The sequence below is a fragment of the Plecotus auritus genome, assembly GCF_963455305.1.
Source record: "Plecotus auritus genome assembly, chromosome: 1".
Classification (NCBI taxonomy): domain Eukaryota; kingdom Metazoa; phylum Chordata; class Mammalia; order Chiroptera; family Vespertilionidae; genus Plecotus; species Plecotus auritus.
The window spans coordinates 167,890,204-167,909,382 of NC_137770.1; positions in this window are offsets into that span (position 1 = coordinate 167,890,204).

Sequence of the window (19,179 nt, forward strand, 5' to 3'; positions counted from 1 at the left end):
TTATAGACTCACTCCCATTTGTTAATTTACTTAACCATCTATTTATTTTTTAAAATTTTATTTTATTGTTTAAAGTATTACAAATAGTAGTACATTCTCCTTTTTTGCCCCATTGACCTACCCCTGGCCTCCCCTACCCCTTGGCACATGCCCTCCCCACCCCCCCTCTCCAGCGTCTTGTGTCCATTGGTTATGCTTATATGCATGCATACAAGTCCTTGGGTTGATCTCTTAACTCCCCCAACCCCATGCCTCCCAGCATTCCCACTGTAGTTTGACAGTATGTTTGATGCTTCACTGCCTCTGTATCTATTTTTGTTCATTAGTTTATAATGTTCTTTATTATCCATAAATGAGTGAGATCATGAGGTATTTTTCTTTCACTGACTGGCTTATTTCACTTAGCATAATGCTCTCCAGTTCCATCCATGCTGTTGCAAATGGTAAGAATTCCTTCTTTTTTTAAAGCAGCGTACTATTCCATTGTGTAGATGTACCACAGTTTTCTAATCCATTCATCTGCTGATAGGCATTTAGGCTGTTTCCAAATCTTAGCTATTATGAATTGTGCTGCTATGAACATAGGGGTGCATATATCCTTTCTGATTGGTGTTTCTGTTTTCTTGGGATATATTCCTAGAAGTGGGATCACTGGGTCAAATGGCAGTTCCTTTTTTAATTTTTTGAGGAAACTCCATACTGTTCTCCATAGTGGCTGCACAAGTCTGCAGTCTCACCAGCAGTGCACAATGGTTCCTTTTTCTTCGAATCCTCGCCAGCACTTGTCATTTGTTGATTTGTTGGTGATAGCCATTCTGACAGGTGTGAGATGGTACCACATTGTTGTTTTGATTTGCATCTCTCAGATGATTAGTGACTTTGAGCATGTTTCCTGTGTCTCCTGGCTTTCTGAATGTCTTCTTTCGAAAAGAAGTGTCTATTTAGGTCCTTTGCCCATTTTTTTTTTTTTTTATTGGATTGTTTCTCTTCCTTTTGTTAAGTTGTATGAGTTCCCTGTAAATGTTGGAGATTAAATCCTTATCAGAGATAACATTGGCAAATATGTTCTCCCATGCAGTGGGCTTTCTTGTTTTGTTGACGGTTTCTTTTGCTGTGCAGAAGCTTTTTATTTTGATGTAGTCCCATTTGTTTATTTTCTCTTTAGTTTCCATTGCCCTAGGAGCTGTATCGATAAAGATATTGCTATGACAAATATCTGCTATTTTGCTGCCTATGGCTTCTTCTAAGATTTTTATGGTTTCCCATCTTTATCCATTTTGAGTTTATTTTTGTGTATGGTGTAAGTTGGTGGTCTAGTTTCATTTTTTTGCAAGTATCTGTCCAATTTTCCCAACACCATTTATTGAAGAGACTGTCTTGACTCCATTGTATGTTCATGCCTCCTTTGTCAAATATTAATTGAGCATACTGGCTTGTGTCAATTTCTGGGTTCTCTGTTCTGTTCCATTGGTCTATATGTCTGTTCTGGTGCCAGTACCAGGCAGTTTTGAGAACAGTGGCTTTGTAGTATAGCTTGATATCTGGTATTGTGATCCCTCCACATTGTTCTTCTTTCTCAAGATTGCTGCAACTATTCGGGGTCTTTTTTTATTCCATATGATTTTTTGGAGAATTTGTTCTAGGTCTTTGAAGTATGCTGTTGGTATTTTAATGGGGATTGCATTGAATTTATAGGTTGTTTTGGGTAGTATGGACATTTTAACGGCGTTGGTTCTACCAATCCATAAACATGGTATATTCTTTCATTTGTTCATGTTTTCTTCTATCTCTTTTTTTTTTTAGCATCCTGAAATTTTCTGAGTATAGGTTCTTTGTCTCCTTGGTTAAGTTTATTCCTAGGTATATTAATTTTTTTTTGTTGCAATGGTAAATGGGATTGCTATTTTCATTTCTCTTTCTGTGAATTCATTATTGATGTATAGATTCATCATCTATTTAGATCGGTGTGACTCGTGGATATTTTTTTTTAATATATTTTATTGATATTTTACAGAGAGGAAGGGAGAGGGATAGAGAGCTAGAAACATCGATGAGAGAGAAACATCGATCAGCTGCCTCCTGCACACTCCCCACTGGGTATATGCCCGCAACCAAGGTACATGCCCTTGACTGGAATCGAACCTGGGACCCTTCAGTCCGCAGGCCGACGCTCTATCCACTGAGTCAAACCGGTTTCGGCTCGTGGATATTTTTTAATACTTGGGTTATAATTCAGCACTACCTCATTTATCACAGCAGTCCCGCTTTGGCCATTGGAGCTCTTTCTGTTGGCTCCTGTGTCCCTCTGGCAGACCTCCATAATGGTGAGGTTTTGTTTTGTTTCTCAGTACTTCCTTACTTTCTGACACCATAAGATGCTCCAGGCTCATTTTGTATATTTACAGCCCCAGTCCTACAATCAGTCATTTTCCCAAGGAGTTCTGGTTTAGTTTATTGGAAAATAGTTTTAGAAAACAACATATGGGTGCTAAATATGCACAATACTACTTGGATGTTATTGCTTCTAGTTTTTGTCAGCTGATAGAGCAAGGAAATATATGGGTGCACATTGATCTTTTTGTATACACATATCTATAAGTATCTCTATATAAAACCATCTGTGATTATATTAAAATATACATGCATTCACACTGATGTCTCAAACTTTAATCCATCATCACAGAAATTTTTCTAGCTTCCCTCCCTTGCTTATCTCTAACCTTCCATTCCAATAGTGAAAAACCTGGCTTCCCCCATCCGCCATCCATGTGCTTGATTGTTCAATTCTACCACACATGTGTAGCAGTGTTAGAAGTGTTAACCATAACTCTTTTGAGAAAAAACTACATCAACTAAAGTACTGTGCTTATGTATTGTTTATTCTGCTCTTAGTCTCATAGACTCCACTAATTTTCAGTTACAGAGGTCAGCTCCTTTTTCTATAGCCCATTCAGTGATGTTGTAAATTGTTTTAGTCACATTCTGTATTCTGGATCTGTTGTGTCGTAAATCAGCAAGTGAGATACAAGATGCCTTAATGAGCCAATTAATTAGGAGTCATTTATTGTACACAGTCCAGAGGGAGGTGTTTCATCCAAATCTCTGAGCGAAGTCACACAGGAAGTTTCCCATATTTATACCTTTTGAGCTTCTTTGTCTGCAGATTTTACAAAGAGCTCTGTATGGATTATTGTTAGTCAGTTGTAATCTTGAATACATAATGACTTAGTACTTGGCATAAGAATATGGGAATTATTATCAGTATTAGTCTATATTAGTCTATTACATTGGATGGCCAGCTTGCAAGATCAGACAGTTAAGTTTATCTTTTTCTATTATTCTAACTAAAAACAAAGTCATTTTATAGAATAAGAGACTGTCTTAAAGTGACAGAGCTTACAATGACAGAGTTTACAAGACAAGGGACTATCTAACAATAGCAGAGAATTTCAAACAGCAGTTTTTATACAAGATGGAGGTTACTATGTTTCAGAGTTTCAGATCCTCTAACATCTTAAATTATTTTTTTTTCTAATTTGCACATGTTAATGTTTATCTTTGTGCTGTAAAATTCTATGGGTTTTGACAAATGCAAGAGACTGGACTTTAGATACAGAGTTGAAGGCACCCCTATATATATGACATTTAAAGCCATGCAGGGTTGGAGCCCTAGGCATAACAGGTGGAATGAAAAACAGGAACACAGGAGAGAAACCAAGATGGCAGCATAGGTAAACACCTGCACTTGCTGCCTCGCACAACCACTTCAAAACTACAACTAAAAGACAAAACGGACATCATCCAGAACCACAGGAAGGCTGGCTGAGTGGAAATTCTACAACGAGAAGGAAAGAGAAAAGCACACTGAGACTCAGAGGAGCTGTGGAAGTAAAGTGCAGAGGTACGGAGGCACACGCCGAGAGGGCTGGCAACTGAGTACGTGGCTGGCTTTTTCGATCCGCAGGGAGACACAAGCTCCCAAGTGCTCTGAACTCCAGTTCCAGGCGAGACTCTGGGGCCCCAGACTCATACAGGGAGAAACTGGACTGTCTGGGTTCAGGTGGATTTCTCTCAGAGGTGCTTGAAGCGATTACCAGGGAACACTGAGACCCGGGGGCCTCTTAGGGCAGGGTTGACGGGAGGCCTTGCTGTTTGCTCCACCCTGAGACTTTGCCCCACACCAGCTGTGCCCATAGGCTTTTGCATATGAATGGCCCAGTTTTTTGAAATCTAAACTTACCTAACAAACTGCAGCTGAGTCAGAGAGACCCAGAACATCCAAAAGAAGGCCCAAGGCCCCATAGCAGCTTGCATTGCTTCACAGCTGGGCCTCATCTGGGCACCTCCAAAACCCAAACAAAGAAGAGGAATCTGCAGATCTCTCCGTAGCTCCAGCTGGGTGGCCTCAGGCAGAGGCTAAATTAGCAACTCCTTGGAGATCCAAGAGCCAGTGTACCCAGGGGTCAGAGTAGGACCATCCAGATTACAACTCCTCAGATCCATAAGGGACACACTCAGGGGGCAGACTTAGTGAGCAAATAGCAAGTCTTGCCTCATAAGGGTGTCTCCAGCACAGAAGTTCTCCCATCGTAGACACAGCTGATCTTCACAGCCAATTGGCGTGGAGGTCAATTCCTCCTAGTGATACCAACAACAATGAAGGCTTAACTACAACAAGACTGTGCACACAGCCCACAAAGGAGTGCACCAAGAGTGTCCACCTCAGGTAACTGGGGAGGCTGAGCCACTGGGCCCTAGAGGACACCTAGCACACAAAGCCACTCTATCAACTCAGGGAAGCAGTCAAAATGTGGAGACAAAGAAACAGGTCACAAGTGAAAGAAATGGAGGAAAGCAAACAACTGGATATAGAGTTCAAAACCATGGTTATAAGGTTTTTCAAGAATTTTCTAGAAAAGGCCGATAAATTTAGTGAGACCCTCAGGGATATGAAAAAGGACCAACTAGAAATTAAGCATACACTGACTGAAATAAAGAATAATATACAGAGATCCAACAGCAGACGAGAGGATCACAAGAATCAAGTCAAAGATTTGAAATACAAAGAAGGGAAAAACACCCAACTGGAAAAGCAAAAAGAAAAAAGAATCCAAAAATATGAAGATAGTGTAAAGAGCCTCTGAGGCAACTTCAAGCATACCAACATCAGAATTATGGGGGTGCCAGAAGAAGAGAGAGAGCAAGATACTGAAAACCTATTTGAAGAAATAATGACAGAAAACGTCCCCCACCTGGTGAAAGAAATAGACTTACAAGTCCAGGAAGTGCAGAGTACCCCAAACAAAAGGAATCCAAAGAGGACCACACCAAGACACATCATAAATAAAATGCCAAGAGCAGAGAGAAACCAAGATGACGGCATAGATGAACATCAAAACTGCTGCCTCCCATAACAATTTCAAAACTACAGCTAAAAGACAGAACGGACATCATCCAGAACCACAGGAAAGCTGGCTGAGTGGAAATTCTACAACTAGAAGGAAAGAGAGGGGCACACGGAGACTCAGAGGAGCTGCAAAAGGCTGAGGTATAGAGACACGCGTGCGTAGAGGACAGGTGGCTGAGTCCCTGGTTAGCTTTCTCCAGCAGGAGAGAGATGGAAGCTCCCAACTAGACTGAACCCCAGTTTCGACTGCACTGAACCCCAGTTCTGGGCAAGACCCTGGGGTCCCAGACTCATAAGGGGGGAGTCTGGACTGTCGGGAAAAGAAAGGAGCACATGGAAACTCGGGGGAGCCGCGAAAGGCAGAGGTCTGGAGGCGCGCATGCAAGTGCGCGCAGAGAGGACTGACTGCTGAGTGTGCCACTGGCTTTCTCTAGAGGGAGGAAGTTGGAAGCTCCAGACTGCGCTGAACTCCAGTTCCGGGTGAGAATCTGGGAATCCAGATTCATTGGGGGAGAAACTGGACTGTCTGGCAGCGGGCAAAACTCGAGGGTGGCTTTCTTTCAGAGGTGCTTGCAGTGATTACCAAGGGACACTGAGACCCAGGGGCCTCTAGGGCAGGGCTGACGGGAAGCCAAGGTTGCCTGCTCAGCCCTGAGAACTCTGCCCCATCCAAGTTGAGTACAGAGGCTTTTGCAATTTTGGAAGTCTTGTCTCATAAGGCTGTCTCTAGCACTGATGTTCTCCTGGCGTAGACACAGCTGATCCTCACAGCCAATTGGCCTGGAGGTCAATTCCTCCCAGTGATACCAACAACAATCAAGACTTAACTACAACAAAATTGTACACACAGTCCACAAAGGAGTGCACCAAGAGTGTCCACCTCAGGTAACTGGGGAGGCTGAGCCACTGGGCCCTATAGGACACCTAGCACACAAAGCTACTCTACCAACTTAGGGAAGCAACAAAAATGCGGAGACAAAGAAACAGATCACAAATGAAAGAAATGGAGGAAAGTAAACAACTGGATATAGAGTTCAAAACCACTGTTATAAAGTTTTTCAAGAATTTTCTAGAAAAGGCCGATAAATTTAGTGAGACCCTCAAGGATATGAAAAAGGACCAACTAGAAATTAAACAATCACTGACTGAAATAAAAAATATTATACAGAAACCTAACAGCAGACTAGAGGTACATAAGAATCAAGTCAAAGATTTGAAATACAAAGAAGCAAAAAACACTCAACCAGAAAAGCAAAAAGAAAAAAGAATCTAAAATTCTGAAGACAGTGTAAGGACCCTCTGGGACAACTTCAAGCGTACCAACATCTGAATTATGGGGGTGCCAGAAGAAGAGAGAGAGCAAGATACTGAAAACCTATTTGAAGAAATAATGACTGAAAACTTTCCCCACCTGGTGAAAGAAATAGACTTGCAAGTCCAGGAAGCACAGAGAACCCCAAACAAAAAGAATCCAAAGAGGACCACACCAAGACACATCATAATTAAAATGCCAAGAGCAAAAGACAAAGAGAGAATATTAAAAGCAGCAAGAGAAAAACAGTTAGTTACATACAAGGGGATACCCATATGATTGTCAGCTGATTTCTCAACAGAAACTATGCAGGCCAGACGGGAGTGGCAAGAAATATTCAAAGTGATGAATAGCAAGAACCTACAACCAAGATTACTCTACCCAGCAAAGCTATCATTCAGAATTGAAGGTCAGATAAAGAGCTTCACAGATAAGAAAAAGCTAAAGGAGTTCATCACCACCAAACCAGGATTATATGAAATACTGAAGGGTATTCTTTAAGAAGAGGAAGAAGAAGAAAAAGGTAAAGATAAAAATAATGAACAACAAAATGACAACAAATACATACCTATCAAGTGAATCTAAAAATCAAGTGAATAAAAAATCTGATGAACAGAATGGACTGATGAATATAATAGAATCAGGGACATAGAAAGGGAGTGGACTGACAATTCTCAGTGGAAAGGGGGTGTGAGGGGTGCGGGAAGAGATTGGACAAAAATCTTACACCTATGGATGAGGACAGTGGTAGGGGTAAGGGCATGGGGTGGGGTGAGGAATCAGGTGGAGGGGAGGTATGGGAGAAAAAAAAGAGGAACACCTGTAATAATCTGAACAATAAAGATTTATTTTTTAAAAAAGAAAATAAATAAAAAATAAAATGCCAAGAAAAAAAAAGCAGCAAGAGAAAAACAGTTAGTTACCTATAAGGTAGCACCCATACTATTGTCAGCTGATTTCTCAACAGAAACTATGCAGGCCAGACAGGAATGGAACGAAATATTCAAAGTGATGAATAGCAAGAACCTACAACCAAGATTACTCTACCCAGCAAAGCTATCATTCAGAATTGAAGGTCAGATAAAGAGCTTCACAGATAAGAAAAAGCTAAAGGAGTTCATCACTGCCAAACCAGTATTATATGAAATGCTGAAAGGTATTCTTTAAGAATAGGAAGAAGAGAAAGGTAAAGATAAAATTTATGAACAATAAATACATATCTATCAACAAGTGAATCTAAAAATCAAGTTAATAAAAAATCTGATGAACAGAATAATCTGGTGAATATAATAGAATCAGGGGCATAGAAAGGGAGTGGACTGACAATTCTCAGGGGGAAAGGGGTGTGGGGGGTGCGGGAAGAGACTGGACAAGAATCATACACCTATGGATGAGGACAGTGGGGGCGGGTAAGGGCATGAGGTGGGGTGGGAACTGGGTGGAGGGGAGGTATGGGGGGGGGAAAGAGGAACAACTGTAATAATCTGAACAATAAAGATTTAATAAAAAAAAAGAAAAGAAAAACAGGAACACAAATCCTGGGAACCATCAATATTTAATGGTCAGGTGAAGCAAGAGAAACCAGTAAAAGAGAATGAGGAAGAGTAGATGGAGATATATGAGAGACAGCTCTAAAGAAGCCAGGGAGGAGAATGTCAAGGAAAGAGTTCAAGGTTGAGTTGTGTTCTCCCTCCCAAATTCATATACTGAAATCCTACCCCCCCCCCCCCGCCATTCCTCAGGATGTGACCTTATTTAGAGATAGTCTTTACAGAGATAATCAAGTTATAGGGAAATCATTAAGGTGGGCCCTGATCTAATATGACTGATGTCCATATAAAAAGGGGAAATTTGGACACAGAGACACATACATGGAGAGTGCCCTGTGAACGAGGATAGCTATCTACGTCACAGATAGAGAACTGGACCAGATCCTTCTTCCTCAGCCCTCAGAAGGAAACATCTCTGAAGACACCATGAATCAGCTGTCTAGCCTTCACAACTGTGAGACAATACATTCCTATTGTGTAAGCCACCCTGTTTGTAATACTTTATTATGACAGTGTTCACATACTAATACAGAAGGAGGGTCAGTTATCTTGGTTAATGTCCATTCAGTTAAGAGAAGAAATGAAAAACTGCCCATTGACTTAGTGATGAATAGATCAATGGTGTTTTAGCAATAATGATTTCAGATGCAGAAATCATATTGTGGTGAACTGAGGCCAGGTGACCAAGTGAAGACTAATCATAGATTTTGCTTTAAATAAATTTGGTGATGCAAGGAAGAAAGGCAGCTTGCTAAGGCTCTCATCACTTGAGATTGCCTGCATAACTGTACTTGATTCTGTTGCTGTTTCTATCCACCTTGCATTAAAAAAATCAAATTAGTATTTCAAAGTCTTTGTTTTCAGTATATTATTTCCCTATTCAAAGATTTTAGTAGTTCTTTTATGACTTTGTTAAATTAAATTTGCTCTGTGGAGCACAGGGTGCTGGATAATGAGCTGCAGTTCAACAACAGACCAGAAGAGAAATTGAAATAGAAAACTTGGTTACTCACAGAGGTACACCACACGCTTTGAGGGGCCAAGAGGGGAGATCAAGGTAAAGGCCCAGAGAGGAAACACCTGGGGAACATGCTCTGTTAGGTTTGTTAGGATCCTGGGCTAAGGTGGAATTAGCCAATTCAAAACAAAAGGGCAGGGTTTAGGTAAGCCCCACAGGAGTCTTATCTAAGGGGTACACAAGGTAAAAGTCCTGGGAGGCAGGGGAGACTGTTGATCACAAGGCTTTGGGGAAGACATATTGGGAACTGGCATTTTCTTGTGACTCTTGCATGAGGGAGCTAGTGTCAAATTAAGGCTCCCATAGGCCATTCAGCCAAACCTAATGGAGGCCGAGGCAGCAATATAATGGAGTAACTAACTTAGCTAAGCACTCTAGACACTTTTCTTAAGTAAAGGCTCCCTCAGGTTAAACTTTCAAGATTTCACATAACCTGGACCCTCCTATGTAAGTGCAGGTTTGCTGTTCACCATTGCGATCCTATGTTCTGACCCTGGTTCTCACTGGGGCAGGAGGAGGTTCATTTGTTTTTCACCTGGCCCTGGAGGATCAATGATTGATTGCCTTTGTTTGGATGATAATGGCTTTTACATTGATCTCAGTAACTAAGGCGATTATTTATTTTTTATCTCTCCATTTTAAAGTGGAGAAAAAAAATTGTCCATGCAAATATTGGAAGACAAATTAGAAGATTCCTTCCCTTCATATGATGATATGTGATAAAATTATGATAAGTCTCTTATCTTTCATTCCTTTTCAACTAAAGAGCTCCCTTTCTCTCTCCTTTCTTCTTCCTTCCCTTTCTCTTACTTCTTTTCTTCCCTAATTTTTTTCTTCCTTTCTTCTATCTAATAATAATTGTTGACCCTTTCAATTAGCCTTGACAATTTATTTTCCATAACATTCTACCCTAGCCACATAACTTGGCGGAGGGGTGGGGGGGAGAATGTGAAGGAACACTGTATTGGGGCTCTTTTCATTGAACGTAAGAGAAACTCAATTTAAACTAATTTAAATTTAGAGAAGATTTATAGATTCATGTATTTCAAAGATCTAGTGTATTTCAAAGGCAGCTAGATTCAGGGGCTCAAATGATGTAGTGCGGACTCTATGCTTCCTTTCTTAACTCCGCTTATTTCTACTTGGCTTCTCCATGTGGAGAAATCAGACCCACGGATCTACTAGCTTAGCAACCCCAGCAGAAAGAGACCTTCTCTTCTTTAATACCCATGTGTCAGAACCCAAGAACACATTAATTTGTTCTGTTTGGATTGAGCGGTCACTAGAGCTTCCCACTGAGCTCCCGGGGAAGGGGATGGGTATATGGTGGGAGGGATGGAAGGTGGGGAAATGAAGCATTGCGACTTTTAATCCAGTCACTATCACATGGAGTCCTGATGAAGAAAAATTTAACTTAAGAACCAGCTTCATCTTTGAATGAAAATGTAAGGATTTTTTCTTTTTAAATATATATATTATTGATTTTAGAAAGAAAGGGAGAGAGAGAGAAACATCAATGATGAGAGAGAATCATTGATTAGCTGTCTCCTGCATGCCCCCTATTGGGGATCGAGCCCACAACCCAGGGCACCCTGACTGGGAACTGAACCATGACCTCCTGGTTCATAGGTTGAGGCTCAACCGTAGAACCACACCAGCCGAGCTGTAAGGATCTTTTGAATTAAGAAGGCAAAAAAGTAGAAATAATTTTAAAGGGACAAATTTCTGCATCTTGGCAAAAGGAAAATTGTCACCATCTATTGCAGAGGATATAAGTCTTCACATGAGCCAGCATTACCCTGTGATTTTGTTTAGTGAGGCTTCCAAAAAGGAAGACAACTCTTTAATAGCTTTATTGAGATTTAGGTCATACATCTTAAAACTCACCCCTTTAAAGTATTGCAGTACAGTGTTGTTGTTGTTTTGTATATTTATAGGGCTGTGAAACCATCACCATGATCTAATATTAGAACGTTTTCATCACCTCAGAAAGACAGCATTAGCAGTCACCTTACACATCCCTTCCCCAAGCCCCTGGCAAGACTTACCCACTTTCTATCTCTATACATTTGCCTATTCAGGACATTTCATATCCACCTGAGTATATATTTTTTCTTTTCTTTTTTAAAAATATATTTTTATTGATTTCAGAGAGAAAGGGAGAGGGAGAGAGATAGAAAATCAATGATGAAAGAGAATCATTGATTGGCTGCCTCCCACACGCCCCACAATGGGATTAAGCCCGAAACCCGGGAACATGCCTTTGACCGGAATTGAACCTGGGACCCTTCAGTCTGCAGGATGACACTCTATCCACTGAGCAAAACTGGCTAGGGCACCCGAGTATATTTTTCCATTGCCTTTTAGAGAAAATGGAAGAAAGGGGGAAGGGAGGGAGGGAGAAAGAGAGAAAGAGACATTGATTGCTTGCTTCTTGCATGAGTCCTAACTGGTACTAGAATAGAAACTGCAACCCAGATATATGCCCTTGACTGAGAATTGAACCCAAGACCCTTTGGTGCTTGGCTGATGATCTAACCCAGGGGTGGGCAAACTTTTGACTTGAGGGCCACAATGGGTTCTTAAACTGGACCGGAGGGCTGGAACAAAAGTATGGATGGAGTGTTTGTGTGAACTAATATAAATTCAAAGTAAAGGAGCGGAGGGGAGAGCAAGAGAACCCTCCGCTCTTTCGGCTCCGCGGGCTGGATAGAACAGCCGAACGGGGCCGTAGTTTGCCCACGGCTGCTCTAACCACTTAGCAGCACTGGCCAGGGTTACATTTAACATTTGAGGCAATGGGGAGGACAACTTTGAAGGTTTATTGGTGGTGCAGTCTACTGTGCCCCTGTATTCCAACACAAAAGGCAACACACTGCTCCAGCTCCCTTTCCTTCACTGCAGGGAATAACATGTTCTAAATACTGCCTGCCATAACTTCTTCCATATTCTAAAAATTGTCAGGTCCTGAGTGAACTCTCTGAAGGTCATTCCAGTCCTTCAATCTGTTCCAAAAAAAGGATCCAGCTTTCAGCTTTTTCTGTGCTCAGGACAATGGGCAGGAAAGGAGCCCTGGGGAAAATCCTAATATATAAAAACCCAGGGTCTGTAACGTACAAAATGACTGAAGGCTTGACCGACCAGAAGTCAGTGCTGCAGTCAGTGCTGGTTTGCTGTGGCGACCCAGCACTGCCTGCTGAGGCAGCTGCGGATCAGGCCTGGAGAGAGGCCCAAAGAGAGAGGCAGTGTCTGATCTGCAGCCTCCGTGGCAGCTGTTGATCAGCTGTTGCCTCTCTCTTTCTCTGGGCTTCGCCAGCAGCCACATCTCTCTTTCTCTCTGGACCTCCACAGGGGCTGATGATCAGCCCCGCCTCTCTGATCAGGCCCGGAGATAGGCCCGGAGACGCTGACTGGCATAGAAACCGACCAATCAGAACCAAATCTGGGTGAACTGTGAGGAGCCAATGGCTGCCTAGGAGGCAGAGCTTTTGACACTGACTGGCATAGAAACCGACCGATCAGAACCAAATTGGCCGGCAGGGGAGGGCAGTTGGGGGCAACCAGGCCAGCAGGGGAAGGCAGTTGGGGGCAAGATTAGACCAGCAGGGGAGGGCCATTGGGGGCGATCAGGCAGACAGAGGCAGTTAGGAGCGATCAGGTCTGCAGGGGAGAGCAGTTAAGGGTGATATCAGGCCGGCAGGGGAGGTCCATTGCAGGAGAGATCAGGACAGCAGGGGAGGGCAGTTGGGGCAACCAGGCTGGGAGGGGAGGGCTGTTGGGGGCGAGATGAGGTTGGCAAGGGAAGGGCAGTTAGGGGTGATCAGGCAGGCAGAGGCAGTTGGGGGTAAGATCAGGCCAGCAGGGGAGAGCAGTTAGGGGTGAGATCAGGCCGGCAGGGGAGGGCAGTTAGGGGTGATCAGGCAGGCAGGCATGTGAGCAGTTAGGAGCCAGCGGCCCCAGATTACAAGAGGGATGTCCAGCTGCCAGTTTAGGCGAGGGATGTCCGACTGCCGGTTTAGGCCCGATCCCTGCAGGCCTAAACCAGCAGTCGGACATCCCCCAAGGGGTCCCTGATTGGAGAGGATGCAGGCTGGGCTGAGGGAACCCCCCCTCCATGCACGGATTTCATGCACCGGGCCACTAGTCTATATATATAAACAAGGCTAAGTGACTGTCTGACCAGTAGCTATGACGTGCACTGACCACCAGGGGGCAGACGCTCAATGCAGGAGCTGCTGAGCTGCAGTGACTTGGCAGTGGTAGTTCTTGGGTGACACACCCCAGAACCTGAGAGGAGGGAGCCTGATTCCTGGGTGTGTCACCCAAGAACTGCACTCTCACAATTCAGAATCCCTCGGGGGATGTTGGAGAGCCAGTTTCAGCCCAATCCCCGCAGGCCAGGCCAAGGGACCCCACCTGCCAGAGGGACCCTGCTCACTCTGCAGACATCCTTCGAGCCACAGTGCCCCAGGTATGGCTGGTGGGGAGGCACCATGGGAGGTTGGCTCCAAGGCGTGTCTGGCCGTCTTGCCCAGTCCCACCTTGCCGGCCACCTTCTAATTAATTTCAATGTGAACAAATCCATGCACCGGGTCACTAGTAAAGCTATAAAGCACAACAAAATCTGTAGTTTCACTTGTATCCTCCAGGGGTCAGTTCAGGAAGTACACTAGATATTCCAAGCAGAAAAGGGAACATCTAGGGAATTAGTGAATTATTCAGGGAATTGGACACTTACATATCATTGAAAGGTCTGGAGAAATAGAAGTTCCAGGGTCAGTGCCAAGCTTCTGGTTTCAAGGCTGCATATCACCACTTTTCTGACCCAGAAATCAGAAACACCTCATGTTATCCAGGAGCGAGGAGACTACTGGTCACATCAGAGCACCCTGCACCACAGATGGTGGCTATGCAAGAACACAGAATTCAGAGGCTGCCAACGCATGTCTACCCCAGAGACTGCTTTCCCCTGCACTGTCCTTGACAGTGTTCTCATATTATCCTTCTCTTCTTTCCTTCCAAATCTCACACAAGTGCATGACTTTGGCAAAACATAGATCCAGCCTGGCAATACAGGAGGACAGGGACATAGGTAATAGAAATGGTGGTCCTGTGACAGTAGACAATATTTTGCATGTCTTTAAATCTATCTAAATTGTCATCAGATCATAAACGTTTTATTTATGTAGGTGGCAAATATGAATATTTATGGAGTCTCCAGTGGCGTATCAGGACAAAATGTTGTCAATTGCTGGAGTTAGTCACTGCCTTCCTGCATTCTCCTTTCCCCATTTGTCTCATCCTACTCCATTACTTCCCTGACTCAATTTTTCCAATTTTTCTTTCGATTGTCTTCTAAATTCACTCCTAAATCTAGGACAACCAGTACCTAAAACAAGGCTTGTAATATAACAGATACTTTATACATTTTAGTTATTTGAATGAGTACCTTATCCAGTATTCTCTTCATTATCATTCTTTTCACCAAGCTTCTTTCTCTCTCACTGGTTCTTCTGTGTTTTTTTTGTTTTTTTGTTTGTTTTGTTTTGTTTTTGTTTGTTTTTTTTAATATATTTTTATTAATTTTGGAGAGGAAGGGAGAAGGAGAGAGGGACAGAAACATCAATGATGAAAGAGAATCATTGATCGGCTGCCTTCTGCACACCCCGTACTGGGGATCGAGCCCGAAACCCAGGCATGTGCCCCTGACTGAAATCGAACCCAAGAACCCTCAGTCTGCAGGCTGACGCTTTATCCACTGAGCCAAACCAGCTATGGCTGGTTCTTCTGTTAATATAACTCGAGGCAGGACCGGTCAATGTGGCTCAGTAGCTGAGTGCTGACCCTTGAGCCAGGAGGTCACAGTTTGATTTCTGGTCAGGGCACATGCCAGGGTTGCAGGCTCAATCCCCAGTAGAAGGCATGCAGGAGGCAGCTGATCAATTATTCTCTCTCATCATTGATGTTTCTATCTCTCCTTCTTCTTTCCTCTCTGAAATCATTAAAAATGTATTTCGAAAAAAAACACACACACACAAAAACAACTCCAGGCAGAATCGCTCTCAATCGCATTCTCCTTACCTGTCATGTAGCATGGCTAAATAATGCCTGCAGCATCTAGTCACAAGTTTAAGATTGGGCAGTGATTTTCACCCGGGGTGATTTGGTGTCCTAGATCTAGAGGACATTAAACAATGTCTGGAGACATTTTTAGTTGGGGGAGGTGCTAGTGGCAGCTTAGAGGACAAAGGCCAAGGATGTGGGAGGGCAATCCTCCTCCCTGTGCAGGCTCGCCCTCCACAACGAGGAATTAATAAGCCCCGACAGTCAATAGCGAGGAACCCTTATTTAGAGTATGGAAGAAGGAGTGGGGACGGGAGGAAAAAATATGGATGCAAAAGGAGAGGAGTAAAGATGAGATCCAGCAGGGGTCGGCAAGCTTTTTCTGTAAAAGACCCAGAGGGTAAATATTTTAGGCTTTGCAGACCAGAAGATTTCTACTGTGACCACTCAGCACTGCTGTTGTAGCGGGAAACTAGCCAGGGGCAATACATAAATGAATGCGTGTGGCTGTGTTCCAATAAACTTGGAGGACACTGACATTTGAATTTCATATAATTTTCACGTGCTATAAACTATTATTTTTCTCTTGATTGTGTTTCAACCATTTTAAAATGTAAAAACTATTTTTAGCTTGCAGGTCTTACAAAGATAAGCATGCACAGTTTGCTAACCCCTGGTAGAGAAAGGAGGAGGAGTAAGAACTGGAAATAAATAACTCCGGTAACTATATTAGGCAGGTGAGGCTAGATGATGCTGAGGTACCAGGCAACTTCAAAATTTCAGTGAGTTGCAATGACAAATTTCAGTGAGTTGCACTGCGCTGGTAAAATTCTGTTCCATGCTGTTTTCATTCTGAATTCAGGCTAAACGAGCAGCCTCTATCTGGAGCATTGCTGGATCTTGTGGCAGAAGGAAAATGTAGAACATGGCAAGCCAGGTGCTGGCTCTGAACTTTCCTGCCTGAAATCGACATATTTCACTTTCACTCCTATTTCACTAGCCAGAGCACGTCACATACCCATGCTGGCCTTCAACCAGGTCCTCGTGAGCGGAGTGATGATTTGTGAACAATAACAGTCTGACACATTGCCTCTCCTAAGTGCCTGCAGTTGCTTAGGCTTGGTTATTCCTGAACCAAGTTTATGATATTCTCCAAACTAGTGTCTGAAGTGGGGGCTGGGGGACATCATAATGGTAACAATAATAACATCTGTCAAAAGTTCAGAAACAAGCCGGAGTATAACCAATGAATCACCAAAGTAGTAATTAGTGAAAAATGTATTGTACACACACAAAAAAGATAGTTCAAGAACTGGGAGCACTCAAACCCAAACATGGAATGAGGTTTAGGGGGTTATTGTTATAAAGCAGCTTATTCAGTGAGAAGGCAGTGTCTATTTTTCAGAATGGTGGGTTATATTAAGATTTTCTTACATGATAGGGAATTGGTTAGTGGTTACCTCTGATCTACCTTGGGAAACACTGTTTAGTATATGCTTCCCAGAGGTATAAACAAGAAACGACCCAGGTCAAGTTAGTCTTGAAAACAAAGGTAAATTAAGCTTTGTTTATATGACTAACCTGGTTTTGTCTGCTCAAGGAGTTTTCAAGGCTGGCCTCTGTTTTTTATGTTAACACATCTAATGTTCATTGAATGGTTGTTTTCCATACATGCATCCCCTCCATGCATTTTTGCATTTAATTCTCAGAGTAACTCATTGAGGTAGTTATTATTTCTATCCCCACTTCATAGATGAGGAAACTGAATAAAGAGATTAAGGGCACTGGACTGCCAAATAGCTGAAATTCAAATCCAAATCACTCTTATTTTACTTTTTAAATATATTTTTATTGATTTCAGAGAGGAAGGGAAACATCAATGATGAGAGAGAATCATTGATCGGCTGCCTCCTGCATGCACCCAACTGGGGATCGATCCCACAACCCGGGCATGTGCCCTTAACTGGAATCGAACCTGAAACCCTTCAGTTTACAGTCCTGCTCTATCCACTGAGCCAAACCAGCTAGGGCAATCACTCTCACTTTAATGTGTGTGTTTCTACTCTAACATAATGGTTAAGAACTCGCCACGTTCAAATCCCGGCTGGTACCAGTGACTACTTTTATGACCTTGGTCAAGTTCTGTAACTTCTCTGTTTCTGCATCTGTAAATTAGAGGTAGTAACAGTACCACCTCAGGGGCTTTTTGTAAAGTTTAAATATAAAAATTAATGCGTGTGGAGTGCTAGTGTTAGAACAGAACCTGGTAAATTAAAAGCAGTGCTTGTGCCCTAGCTGGTTTGCTCAGTGGTTAAAGCATCTGCCTGGGGACTGAAAGGTCCCGGGTTCAATTATGGTCAAGGGCACATGCCCAGGTTCCCAGTAGAGGCAGTGCAGGAGGCAGCCGATCAATGATTCTCTCTCATCATTGATGATTCTATTTCTCTCCCTCTCCCTTCCTCTCTGAAATCAATAAAATAAATAAAAAAGTGCTTGCTAGTATTATTATTACTATTATTGTTATTTAGCAATGTTTTGGAAAGCTCCATTGATAATTCTACTCCCCTTCCTTTTGTTTCTTCCTTATTCCTACCTCCTTGAATTAATTATAGATGTTTATCTATTTCTGGACTAATACCATGTTCCCCGAAAATAAAACATCCTCCGAAAATAAGACCTACTTACAGGTTTCCTTCTGAGTGAAATATAAGGCATTCCCTGAAAATAAGGCCCCCACGCTCTGTCTCAGAATGAAAATTAATTTACCGTAAACTGGTCGCTAGGGCCGCCCCGACTGGCGTCTAGCAACCAGTGACGTTACGCGGAGTCCTGACTTCACTGCTGTGTGGAGGCGGAGCGGAGGTCAGAGTTTAGCGGTGAGCGCGGGGCGGGAGAGAGGAGGAGATTTCGCAGATGCGTGTAGAAGAACAGGAGGATTAGAGCGGACGGGACGCGGCGAAGGTGGTGAGTGCTGGTCTGTCTCTGGTGACACTACCTGATGCTCGCGGCCGCCTTCATGATAACTGAAGGTTCTCAGTCAGTGGCAGACCCTGCTCCAGCCCAGATCCAGGCCCCAGCAAGCCCAGTGACAGTCCCCAGGCAGGCCCCAGGGGGTAAATGTCTGATAAAGGGGTAAGGGGGATGTCTGGTGAAGGTGTTCAGTGGCACAGGGGTGGGGGGAGGAGGATCACTTAAAATGACACAGGAGGATCAGAGGGGGCAATCAAAATGACACAGGAGGATCAGAGGGGACAATCAAAATGACACAGGAGGATCAAAAGGGGTTACTAAAATGGTAATCCCCCCTCTGATTCTCCTGTGCCATTTTGATTCCCCCCTCTGATCCCCCCTGTGTCATTTTGAGTGATCCCCCCTCCCCCCACCTTGATACCCCAATTCCTTTTTTTTTACCCCTAGAAATGAGCGCAAAAAGAAAAAGCTACTCCGTGGAGTACAAGAAAGGAATCGTGGAAGACTCTTGGGGCCAAAATCTTACTGCTTTCTGCAAAGAGAAGATGTTGAGTATCCGATTGGTCCGAAAATGGCGAGCAGAGTATGGTAACCTCATTGAACAAGTGGACAAGGGAAATGCTAAAAAGCGCAAGTGTAGATCAGGTCGGCAACCATTATTTTCCAAGCTGGAAGACCTGATCTGTGAATGGGTTGTTGACAGGAGAGCAAAGGTTTTGGTTGTGAATAGGGCTCAGATTCAAGAATTTGCCCTTGCAATGGCACCACAGTTTGACATAGCCCCCGAAGACTTCAAAGCATCACAACACTAGCTGGATAATTTCCTTCAGCGAAGTGAACTGTCTTTAAGAAGATCTAC